The following is a 12335-nucleotide window of genomic DNA, read 5'->3' as shown; positions in this document are numbered from 1 at the left end:
ACCCAGCAAAAAATGCATACAATGGAGGATGTCGGCAGCGGAACACATGCACCACAAAGGCATCCTACACAAGATGGAGTAGTGTGTGGATGAAAATATACAAATACATAAATCGCTGCAAAAGGTGCACCACAATGATATGCAACTGACTACACTGGCCAATCCCTCAGGCTGATGTTAAAAACTGAGACTTTAGGCAAATGGTTTGATATGTCCCTTCGCCAAACTCTCGATGATATACTCTTGCATGGCCTTTCTTTCGGGTTTTGAAAGATTATACAACCGAGATTTGGGCAGTTTAGCTCCAGGAATAATATTGACGGGACAATCATACTCCCAATGTGGAGGTAACTCCTGGGTACTACTCTTAGAAAATACATCAGAAAATTTGGAAATAAACGCGGGTACAGTTTTAGTGGTGACCACAGAGAACGATGTATTTAGACAGTTGTCTATGCAAAATTCACTCCAATTAAGAATCTGTCTCGCTTGACAGTCGATGGTCGGGTTATGTTTTGAGCAGGCAGACCATGCACGAAACATGAAATGGCTTCCTGATGGAAATCACCCACTCTTAAATGGATGCCATTCACCACCTGCGACAGGCATTTTTGGGTAAGAGGTGCTGAATCAATTGCAAAGACAGAAATACTTTTCTCTAACGCACTAGTAGTCAACCCATGAATACGAACAAACTGTCCATCAATAAGGTTAACCCCAGCCCTACTGTCGATAAATATCTTGATTTCCACAGTTTTGGACTCTAGCGCCATCTCGGCAGACAGGAGAAATCGGGTACTACCAGTAAATTACAAAAGTACGTTTTCTGGCTCCCTACCCACACCACCAATATCAATTTGGGGATTAAGCGATTTTTTTTGTTTGTTTTTTTACACCTTGACGCTGAATGTACGAACAAATATCCATGAAATGTCCCTTTTTTCTAAAACAAAAACAGACTCCCTTCATATGACCAGAGCTCTTACCAGCAGTCCCAGGAGTAGCTCCACGCAACTGCATAGGCTCCTCACAAGGCGTAACCACAGGTGTCTCTTTATCATGTGTCCAAGGAAGCCGCCACCTTATTTGACAGTACGTCCTGAGGGTGAGGACCCTTAGATCTCCCCCTCAGGAGTCTATCCAGATGTACAGCAAGAGACATAGCTGCTTCCAATGACGCAAGTTTTTTATGAAAGGCCAACGCGTCCTGCAGCCTCTCAGATAGACCCTGACAGAACTGGCCACGGAGAGCAGGATCATTCCACTCCGTATCGGTAGCCCATCTCTTATATTCCGAGCAATAGATTTCCGCAGAGCGCTCTCCCTGCCGTAAACCATGTAACTTGGTCTCAGCCTGAGAGATCCGATCCGGGTCATTATAAATAAGACCCAAGGCTCTAAAAAATTCATCTACCGACTGGAGGGACTGTGATCTGGTCGGCAGAGAAAAAGCCCAAGACTGTGCATCATCCTTAAGCAAAGAAATGATCATACCCACACGTTGACACTCCTCCCCAGAAGAGTATGGACGCAGCTTAAAGTACAACTTACACGATTCCCTGAACCGAATGAAATTGTCACTATCCCCAGAAAATCTGTCCGGGAGGGTAACCTTAGGTTCAGGGCAGGCCTGGTACCTACCATCAGAACTGTTTCTGAATCTGTAAGACTATTGCGCGGAGGTCAGCTACCCCCAAACAGTCCCTGGAGCTGTTCGACCAGTGCAGACATAGGATCCATAGCTGCACTTACCTGAACAAAATGGCGTTTTTTTAGGCATAGATAATGTCATGGATGAGGTATAGGAGGAAACACCACAATATTGTCAGGGCTGAGGCAACCCGTTCCTTCCCCAATGAAGGAACAGGCGTCCCCCTGAGGCCTAGTAACAAAAGGCAAGGAAGGGAAAACAAAACACAAACAAACGCGACCCTTAACTTCTGTAGTGATGGAAGAGCAGGAACACCAGAGACAACCTCACAGCTCTGCCAAACCCAAATGAAGCTATATACCGCACAGTCAGAAGGGTGGGGCAACACTAAATAGGGTATAGTAATGAGTACTAAGCTACACCCGAAACAGGGGATGAGGTCACAAACAAACACTGAATAAAGAGTAATCAAAGAGGCTGTTAGATTCCTCCACGCTCCGCCAGTCTCCTTGATCTCCTGACATCTGTCACAGAAGGGACTGTGACAACTATCTGTGTGGTATTAGTATTTTTATGGGACTGTTTCTGCACTATAGTATTGTGGGCACAGTATTAGGGCACTATCTGTGTGGTACTAGTATTCTCAGGGGTTTATGTGTTTCTGCAGTGTAGTATTGGGGAGCACGGCAGGCAGAGTATTGGGGGCACTATCTGTGTGGTACTAGTATTATCAGGCGGTTTATCAGTTTCTGCAGTACAGTATTAGGGGCACTATCTGTGTGGTATTAGTATTTTCAGGGGGATTATCTGTTTCTGCAGTACAGTATTGGGGGCACTGTCTGTAATTCTGATTGGTCTGCTTGTTCGGAAGACATTGTGGAAATTGGCCTCCTCCGTCCAATGTGCCACCCTATAACGCTATTATTTGCTCAACAGGAAGATCCAAACAACTTTCTACTTTTACAAGAATTTGTAGAAAAATGTGAAGAAAAAGGTCAAGGGATGTATTCTGATGTTTTCCCAGTGCCTAAGCCCAATGGCAAGTTGTGTCTCTTCAAAGATTTGCGTTACATCAACAAGCACCTCTGGACACTATAGGATCTGTAACAAGTCTCTTGAAAAGAGATTTCATGGCAGCTCTAGATTTAACAGAGGCGTGCATGCATGTGGCCATAAGTCCAGTCTCCAGAAGATACCTAATAGCGGTATTCCTTCATAAGGGCATCATTTATCACCTAACATTCAGGGCACTGCCCTTTGGCTTGTCCCCAGCACCAAGAGTCTTCACAACAGTGGCTGTGGTATCCTTAGCGGCTCTTCATCTCCAGGGTGTCCAGATAATTTCCAACGTTGATAACTGGCTGATATTTTCCACCAATACAGACATCCTAGCAAGTCTTCTTCATCAGGCCCCCACTGTTCTTCAGAAGCTCAACTGGAAAATAAAAAAGCTGAAAAAGTTTTGTTCCCTCTGTCGAGTGGGATATTCAGTGGAAGTCTTAAAATATTTGAGGCCTAGTGGCCCATGTGAAAACTGCATAATTTTATAAATGTGGTTCAAAAATCAATACGGATATCGTATAAATTTTAAAATATGAAAATATCACCAGAAAATAAAAATAAAAAATGCTTAACATAAAAATGTTATTTAAACAATAAGTCATTTTCTGATGACACATTACCTTTAAAAGCTCAGGTATCTGCTAACTGTATGATGGATGGAAAGATTTTTCAAAGCCAAAAAAATAATTTAGACTAGAAGTAACTTATTCCCTCCTTGGATTTGTCATTGGCCTTAAAGATGCTTACAGAAGATTCCCTTGGGACATTATCTGAGGTCCATATCAAGTGGTTGTCCTTCAAAGTTTTGTAGGGTAGCAGAATTTCAATAATATCACTCACACTCTGACCACATGTAAGGAACAATTAAAAGTGTATTTGTACTTTACAGCTTATAAAGACCCACATAAGTTTATGTATCTACACAATAAGAATAGTATAATAGAAAAAAGTAATTTTTATTATCAATTTAATACAAAAAATCTGTATCTTATTTAAAAAACACTGGATCCAGACTATATGTGCAAATCATGCTTGTTTTATTTGTTGATTTATTCAATTATAGATGGTAGTCCCAAAAACAGTTATTTTGCTCTGAAAAGCAGAGGCGAACATGAAAAGTGTGTTGGTGTAGCCTTTAGCACAGTGTCGGCACCGTCCTCTATCGGCTTTGATGGGAAAATGTCCAATCATGTCCTTGCAAACTTCCTTTGGAGGGTGTGGACTTGACTTTTTGGCTGTATTGGCAGCTGAAGAACCTCCATCATCTGTATACTGCCTCTTTTGGAAAGTCAAGGACCCCTTCCCTGGATGAAACTGGCCTTGCAGATGGTCACCCTCGCTTTGACACTGATACAGACGTGTCGATCAGGATAAGAGAAGATGCCAACTGGGCCTGAAGTCTCCTGTTTAGCATCTGTTTCTTTGGGATATCCAAAGCTTTGCAGTCCCTTTTGTACAGGAGCCAAGCATTGATCACAGCTAGGACAATGGTGTGCCAGAAGATGTAAAGGTACCAGCGGCAGAACTTCAGTGGTGTCACAGAGCGCCGTGACTTTAAGACTTAGTATGTTGCCCTTTGCCCCCCCCCCCCCCCCCCCCCATTGACTTGCCCTGTGTGCTCCTATGTGTCCCCCTGTTCCAGGACCATGTTACTTGTCCACCTAAAGGGAAATGTGTTGTATTTCTGTGTATCCCCCCCCCCCAAATCCTCACATATCTGAGAGATAGGGTAGCTTCAGATTTCTGACTTTCTTATCTATCAGACTCAGAGGCACCTGGGAAGGGCTACAATGTTCAATCTGTTTGTGCCCTGGTGTGTCCAGGGGTATATAAGATGTGTATTTTTTTTATATAAAAAGAGAGCATTCTACCTGATTCAAAGGAAGTTGTGTGCACTTATTTGAATCATTACAGCAGAGATCCAAACTGGCTCATCCTAAGAGAGCTAACTAAGGAAGAAGAAATACAGAGAGCCGTCCAGGTTGGAGGAGAATTTTTAAAGGCACAGTGCAAGCACTGTACCCAGACAAGTGAACCCGTTACAAGTGGAAACTTGTATTTTGCTACAAATGAGTCTAACAAATCCACTCCGCCCATGAATTTGTTATAGGCAGCCACAATGTAAGGCCTCTCAACTTCAACAAATATTTTGGCAGTTTTGTCCCAGCATTGAATCTTCTCCACTGGTTGTGGGCCAGCAAAGGATGACACAAGTATAACCTATCAAATAAATATGTTAGTCGGATGCACAGGGTGGTAGACACACCAAAAAAGGGTGCTCTCAGTCCTACAGCGTCACCCCGCTGTTAAAAGGCAATTGAATATGAACAAAATGACTGGGCACACCTAAGGATACTTAGTTGCTAATGTTTATTAGATAAAAGGACAATAAATGTAGTAGAGTAAATATTCTACAATATAAACTTGCGACAGTAAAATTATGTGGCAACACTTCATATAAAATTCTGTATGTTTGTAGTTGACGTGCGCATTTAATCACTAACGTAATGGAATAGCATCTGTGACTAAAAGCTGCACTTCAGATACAAAATGGAAATACGTAAGTAGATGAAATTAATCCATAGAAAACGACCTCGTATAAAAGCAACAATGTATATAAGTGAAATATAATATAACATAGACCAATAAAATTTAGATATAAGTGTTGGTCTTGATAAAAATAAGAACCGCAAATAGAAGGTAAAAATGCAATATTATATATTCTCCTAAGATATATGGACTAAAAAGTAGAGATTCACTGTCCTGGAAAAATCATGAAGTTCCAGGTAAGGCAGGTGTCAGTTCAATATATCAAAAACGGACCCTGACAGGACAAAAGTGCAGTTTATAGTGAATGGTGTCTTACACCGTAGGTGACTCAGCGGCGTCCCGCTTTCAGTCAGAGAGAGATCCCTTAGAAAGATGGTAAACAAGTTTCGGAACAGTCTTACCGGTTTTTGGAGGTTCCTCACGTGTGGAAGGAGCCTCAGCTGTCTATCGGAACTTTGCTGTTTTCCGCTGTAATCAGGTAGAACCCCCGATAGATGTTTTGGGTCACCTGTTAGTTATTAGTTTGCTGCACGCGGTCCCGCTTGTAACACGCGGTTGCGATGTCGCAGCTCCCGATGAGCAGTTTCAGACCAGCTTTATAAAGACGGTGTAGACTTGTTCCTCAATAGAGTCGGTGTGGTGCACTCACACAAAGTAGAGCTTGGGGGGTCAGACCAGACGCGTTTCGGGGCTAAGGTATCCCCTTCTTCAGTGGCTATCCGACCTCCCCAAAAGACCTTTCTTTTATGCTCCACGAAGGAGCTTTGCAAAACCCGGTTCGTGTTCTGATACCGGAAGTCCTGTAGAAGTGATTGTTCCATCAAACATTATATATTTTCTTTTCCGATATGGTAAAGCAGCTTGTTTTGTTCCATTTATTTCAACCATTAGTTATGTATGTCCACTTCTATAAATATCATATTTAGTTATTGTGTTAAATAGCATTAAAAATAACCTTGCGGTTCACTTGCGGTTTATTTTAAATCTATGTTGAGACTGCAGAACCTACTAAACAAATAGTGTCTGCATGTATAAAAATACAAATACAAGGAAAACGTTCCATAAATATTACCAGTACATATATAAATATCTATATAAAAAATGTATTAAAAATAAAAGTATATTAAAAATATATTAAAAAAGACAGCAATATGATTACATAAAACTTGCATAAAAATTCATAAAAATTCATAAAACTCAAAAATTCCATAGAAAAAATTCTCCATATAAAAAATTTTTTCATACATAAAAAATTTTTTTTCAAAAAATTCATAAAACTTTTTTTTAAATATTTTTTTTATTTTTTATGTATGAAGGAACTTTTCATTATTTCATTAACTCACAAGACTGAGGCAGTGGCGAATGGAGTCGATAGATGTAACCTGTTAGAGGACTGCCAAGAGCTGATAACATTCAAAGAATGTGTTATGAGGGATGTAAAAAAGATCAAAAGTAATGTGAAATATAAACGGAATAATTTAACACAAAAAGAAACCATAGCACTTAAACAATTACAAAAAGAAAACAATATAATAATCCGTCCAGCGGACAAAGGCGGTTCCATAGTGATTCAAGATACTGAAAAGTATAATGCAGAATGCCTGCGTCAACTGGCGGATACCAGTACATATCAACTTTTAAAAAATGATCCAACTGATCAATTTTATATTAATTTAAGTAACCTTTGTAAAAAAGGAATGGACAGCGGTATTTTAAATAAAGAAGAATATGATTTTGTTTTAAATAAATACCCCAGAATCCCGGCCTTTTATTGCATCCCGAAAATTCATAAAGATAAATCAAATCCCCCCGGACGTCCGATTATTTCAGGGATTGAGTCATTAACTGCAAATCTTTCTATGTATATTGACACTCTACTTCAAACCAAAGTGAAAAATACACCTTCATATGTCAAAGATACAACGCAAATAATAAAGAAAATAGAAAATATGCAATTTGAAAACCATTGGATAATGGGCTCTCTAGACGTACAATCCCTATATACGGTCATAGACCATGAACAAGGTAAAAAAGCAATAAAAAAACAACTAATTACAGAAGGTAGACTAACAGATATACAGATAGATTTTTTAATCGAGGGTATTAATTTTATATTAAATCATAATTATTTTTATTTTAATGGATCCTTTTACTTGCAGATTCGGGGCACTGCCATGGGCACCAGGTTCGCCCCCAGTTATGCTAATTTATTTATGGCCGATTGGGAAGATCAACTTGTGGCCCCCAAACTGGGGACGGACCTGGTGCTCTGGCAAAGATACATCGATGATGTGTTTTTTATCTGGAAATCAGGCCCCGAATCACTTAATCAGTTTTTAGAAGATATCAATAATAACAATTTTAATCTCAAATTTTCTGGAACAAATAGCAAAGAAACCTTGGAATTTTTGGATTTAAAAATTTATGTAGAAGACAAGGTACTTAAAACCTGTACATTCATTAAGCCCTCAACGCGGAATAGTTATATTTTATTTAACAGCTGCCACTTACCGAGTTGGCTTACCAACATTCCGCAGGGCCAATTCCAAAGGTTGAGACGCAACTGCACAATGAAGGATCAATTTGAAATTGAGGCTGAAAAAATGAAATTGGAATTTTTAAAAAAAGAATATCCAGAAGAAATTCTAAATGTGGCACTAAATAAAGTCACTAAAATGGATAGAAAGGAATTTTTTGAAGATAAAACTAAAAATCAGAAAGGACAAATGGATAAGCAAGTGAAAATAATACTACCTTATAGTAGTGAACACAATAAAATAAAAAAGATTATAAATAAACACTGGGATATTATTAAAAAAGAAAAAACTATAGGTTCAATAATCCCAATAAAACCCCTAATCGTCTTCACTAAAGCACCAACTTTGGGAAACAAAATAGCACCCACAGTTAAGGAAGACGAACAACGAGTTAATACCTCATCAATACAAAAATGGATGGATCTTAAGGGCTTTTTCAGGTGTGGCCAATGCGGCAATTGCAAACTAACATCCTTCACAAAACAAACAAAAGAAGTAATTGCGACCACAAATGGACATAAACACACTATAAGAGAATTTTTAACCTGTAGTACAGAGAATGTTATCTATATGATAGAATGCCCCTGCAAACGCCAATACATAGGCAGGACTAAAAGAATGCTTAAAAAACGTCTTTCTGAACATATATCAAATATTAAAAAGGGTGTAGATACCCATTCTCTTTCTAGACACTTTAAAATGGCGCATAATAGTGACCCATCTAATTTAAAATTTGCAGCCATAGATAAGGTTCCAAAAAGCTGGAGAAAAGGTAATCACATCAGCAGAATGTCAAGATTAGAAACGCAGAGAATCTTTGAAATGGAGACCATGATTCCTGACGGCTTAAATGCAGAATGTGAACTCTTTGGCTTTTTGTGATTGATGGTTGGGTCCTGCCTTTGAGGGTGAGCCTTGCCGAATAGCTAATAAGCCCCGGCTGGCTCCCCCTCGACGGCAGTCCTCTAACAGGTTACATCTATCGACTCCATTCGCCACTGCCTCAGTCTTGTGAGTTAATGAAATAATGAAAAGTTCCTTCATACATAAAAAATAAAAAAAATATTTAAAAAAAAGTTTTATGAATTTTTTGAAAAAATTTTTTTTATGTATGAAAAAAAATTTTATATGGAGAATTTTTTCTATGGAATTTTTGAGTTTTATGAATTTTTATGAATTTTTATGCAAGTTTTATGTAATCATATTGCTGTCTTTTTTAATATATTTTTAATATACTTTTATTTTTAATACATTTTTTATATAGATATTTATATATGTACTGGTAATATTTATGGAACGTTTTCCTTGTATTTGTATTTTTATACATGCAGACACTATTTGTTTAGTAGGTTCTGCAGTCTCAACATAGATTTAAAATAAACCGCAAGTGAACCGCAAGGTTATTTTTAATGCTATTTAACACAATAACTAAATATGATATTTATAGAAGTGGACATACATAACTAATGGTTGAAATAAATGGAACAAAACAAGCTGCTTTACCATATCGGAAAAGAAAATATATAATGTTTGATGGAACAATCACTTCTACAGGACTTCCGGTATCAGAACACGAACCGGGTTTTGCAAAGCTCCTTCGTGGAGCATAAAAGAAAGGTCTTTTGGGGAGGTCGGATAGCCACTGAAGAAGGGGATACCTTAGCCCCGAAACGCGTCTGGTCTGACCCCCCAAGCTCTACTTTGTGTGAGTGCACCACACCGACTCTATTGAGGAACAAGTCTACACCGTCTTTATAAAGCTGGTCTGAAACTGCTCATCGGGAGCTGCGACATCGCAACCGCGTGTTACAAGCGGGACCGCGTGCAGCAAACTAATAACTAACAGGTGACCCAAAACATCTATCGGGGGTTCTACCTGATTACAGCGGAAAACAGCAAAGTTCCGATAGACAGCTGAGGCTCCTTCCACACGTGAGGAACCTCCAAAAACCGGTAAGACTGTTCCGAAACTTGTTTACCATCTTTCTAAGGGATCTCTCTCTGACTGAAAGCGGGACGCCGCTGAGTCACCTACGGTGTAAGACACCATTCACTATAAACTGCACTTTTGTCCTGTCAGGGTCCGTTTTTGATATATTGAACTGACACCTGCCTTACCTGGAACTTCATGATTTTTCCAGGACAGTGAATCTCTACTTTTTAGTCCATATATCTTAGGAGAATATATAATATTGCATTTTTACCTTCTATTTGCGGTTCTTATTTTTATCAAGACCAACACTTATATCTAAATTTTATTGGTCTATGTTATATTATATTTCACTTATATACATTGTTGCTTTTATACGAGGTCGTTTTCTATGGATTAATTTCATCTACTTACGTATTTCCATTTTGTATCTGAAGTGCAGCTTTTAGTCACAGATGCTATTCCATTACGTTAGTGATTAAATGCGCACGTCAACTACAAACATACAGAATTTTATATGAAGTGTTGCCACATAATTTTACTGTCGCAAGTTTATATTGTAGAATATTTACTCTACTACATTTATTGTCCTTTTATCTAATAAACATTAGCAACTAAGTATCCTTAGGTGTGCCCAGTCATTTTGTTCATATACAAGTATAACCTGCCTGTTGTCGAACCATTTCACAGCACAAATGTTGTGGTTTGACTCCACTCTGACATCAAAGCTTCCTCTCCCCTTTTTCTTCAAGCTTTTCTCATCCTCAAGGTTACAGTTGGGAAGGCGCACTTGTCTGGCTCTTCCTGTGTAATGAATTCCACAATCCAGCAGCCTAACAATCAATGGGAAGCTGGTGAAAAAGCTGTCTGCATAGATCTTATAGTTGTGACCATGTGGAAGCGTGGAAGCAAGTTTCATCACAACATCCCCTAATAGTCCAAGTTCAGATCTTGCCCATATTACATTCACACTGCCTTGGTACACATCAAAATCACAAAGTATACAAGAGATTCCAGTCCTTGCCCACAGCTTGAACCCCCATGGGTTTGGCTTGCCGCGCATGTACTGTTTGATGCTGCTGAATTTCCCCCTGAAAGGGATCATCATTTCATCAACAGAGTTATGTTCTTCAGGGACCACCATGGTCTGAGTTTCCAGAGTTTGTCAGTGTTTTGTTCCATCTCAGACACGGTTAGATTGTTCACAAAATGTAATGATGTCAACAGAGAGTGGAATCTGTTTCGTGACATTACATCGGAGACAGGACTGTATCTTGTGTCTGCTTCCCAGTACAAGGGGACTCCAGGCATTTGGACAAGACCCGTCTTCAGATACATACCAATCATCTGCTCTATTTCCTTTGTGTTTGTGTTTATGGGTGATCTTTTCTTCTGAAAACTGTACTGATTGGTGTTATTTGCCAGAGTGTTGATCATATCTTCTGTCACAAACTTCTGAAAGTACTCAGTGGTGTGCAGAGGGATTGGACATTATTACTGACATCCTGACCAGAAAAATCAGTACTGGGACTGATGAAATTCTTTTTCAGCCATCGATACCTGTCAAAGGGCATGGTCTGGGCATCAGGATCCACTGCCTCTGTTGGGGTGATGTGAACATCAGAAGTTAGGTGGCCGTTGGGTAATTTATTTTCCTTGTCCACTTCACAGATAACTCCATACTCTTCCTACTGTGCAGACAAAACCTTGCTACCCCTTCGACCCACTGTTGTAAAATTACAACATAGAAATAACCAGCTCTAAATCTCTCAATATCAGTATATTCAATGATGTCATAAAATCTGCATGATCTACAGATATCAATTATCACAGAAAAAAATATTTCAAGCTTTTTACTTACTTGAGTCTTGATTTAACCCGTCCAAAACAACAAGATGATGTACTCCAAAGCAGGCACCCGGGTTGTATGACTTCATGGCCAGATAAACAGGCCTATTTACACATTCAACCATCCAATAGTGTTGCAGAACCGAACAATAGGACCTATTAGTAATGTACATCAGTAAAAAAAAAAAAAAAGAAAATGGGGGAGGGTTTATTTTTGTAGCCTTAAATGTGATGTTGTAATATTACAACACTGGGTCTCTGGAGAGGGGGGAATACTACCTAAAGGAGTTGTCCAAAGAACTTTACTATCATTTACTCCGGAGGTCCCTTCAGCTCAAAATATCAATAGAGAATCCTTCTTGCCAGCATTTTATCCTAGCCCTGTGGATGAGCAGCAAAAGATATTGCACTCAGGATATTAAAAGGGCAATCCAGATCTATTTGTCCAGAAGTTCCAGAACTAAAGAGATTCTCTGGTGAGATGGGTCAAGACTACTATATCAAAAGCCTACTCTGCAGAAGATACTTCCCTTCGCTTTTTGGTTAGGGCTCATTTTAAAAGGTCAACTTCCACCTCTTGGGCAGAAAGAGCCCAGGTGTCCCTTCAAGACATATGCAATATGGCTTCATGGCCATGGCCAATTTAGCCCTTCCCTAGCATATGCCACCAACATCTGATAGGTGTGGGTCTCTTCTAGGACTAGCACTATTCTCTAGAACGGAGCCCCCAAAGTGAACAAGAGCACATTGTGCAAGT

This window comes from Bufo bufo, chromosome 4 (genome assembly GCF_905171765.1).
Source record: "Bufo bufo chromosome 4, aBufBuf1.1, whole genome shotgun sequence".
NCBI lineage: Eukaryota > Metazoa > Chordata > Amphibia > Anura > Bufonidae > Bufo > Bufo bufo.
Note: the sequence above shows the minus strand (reverse complement) of the source record.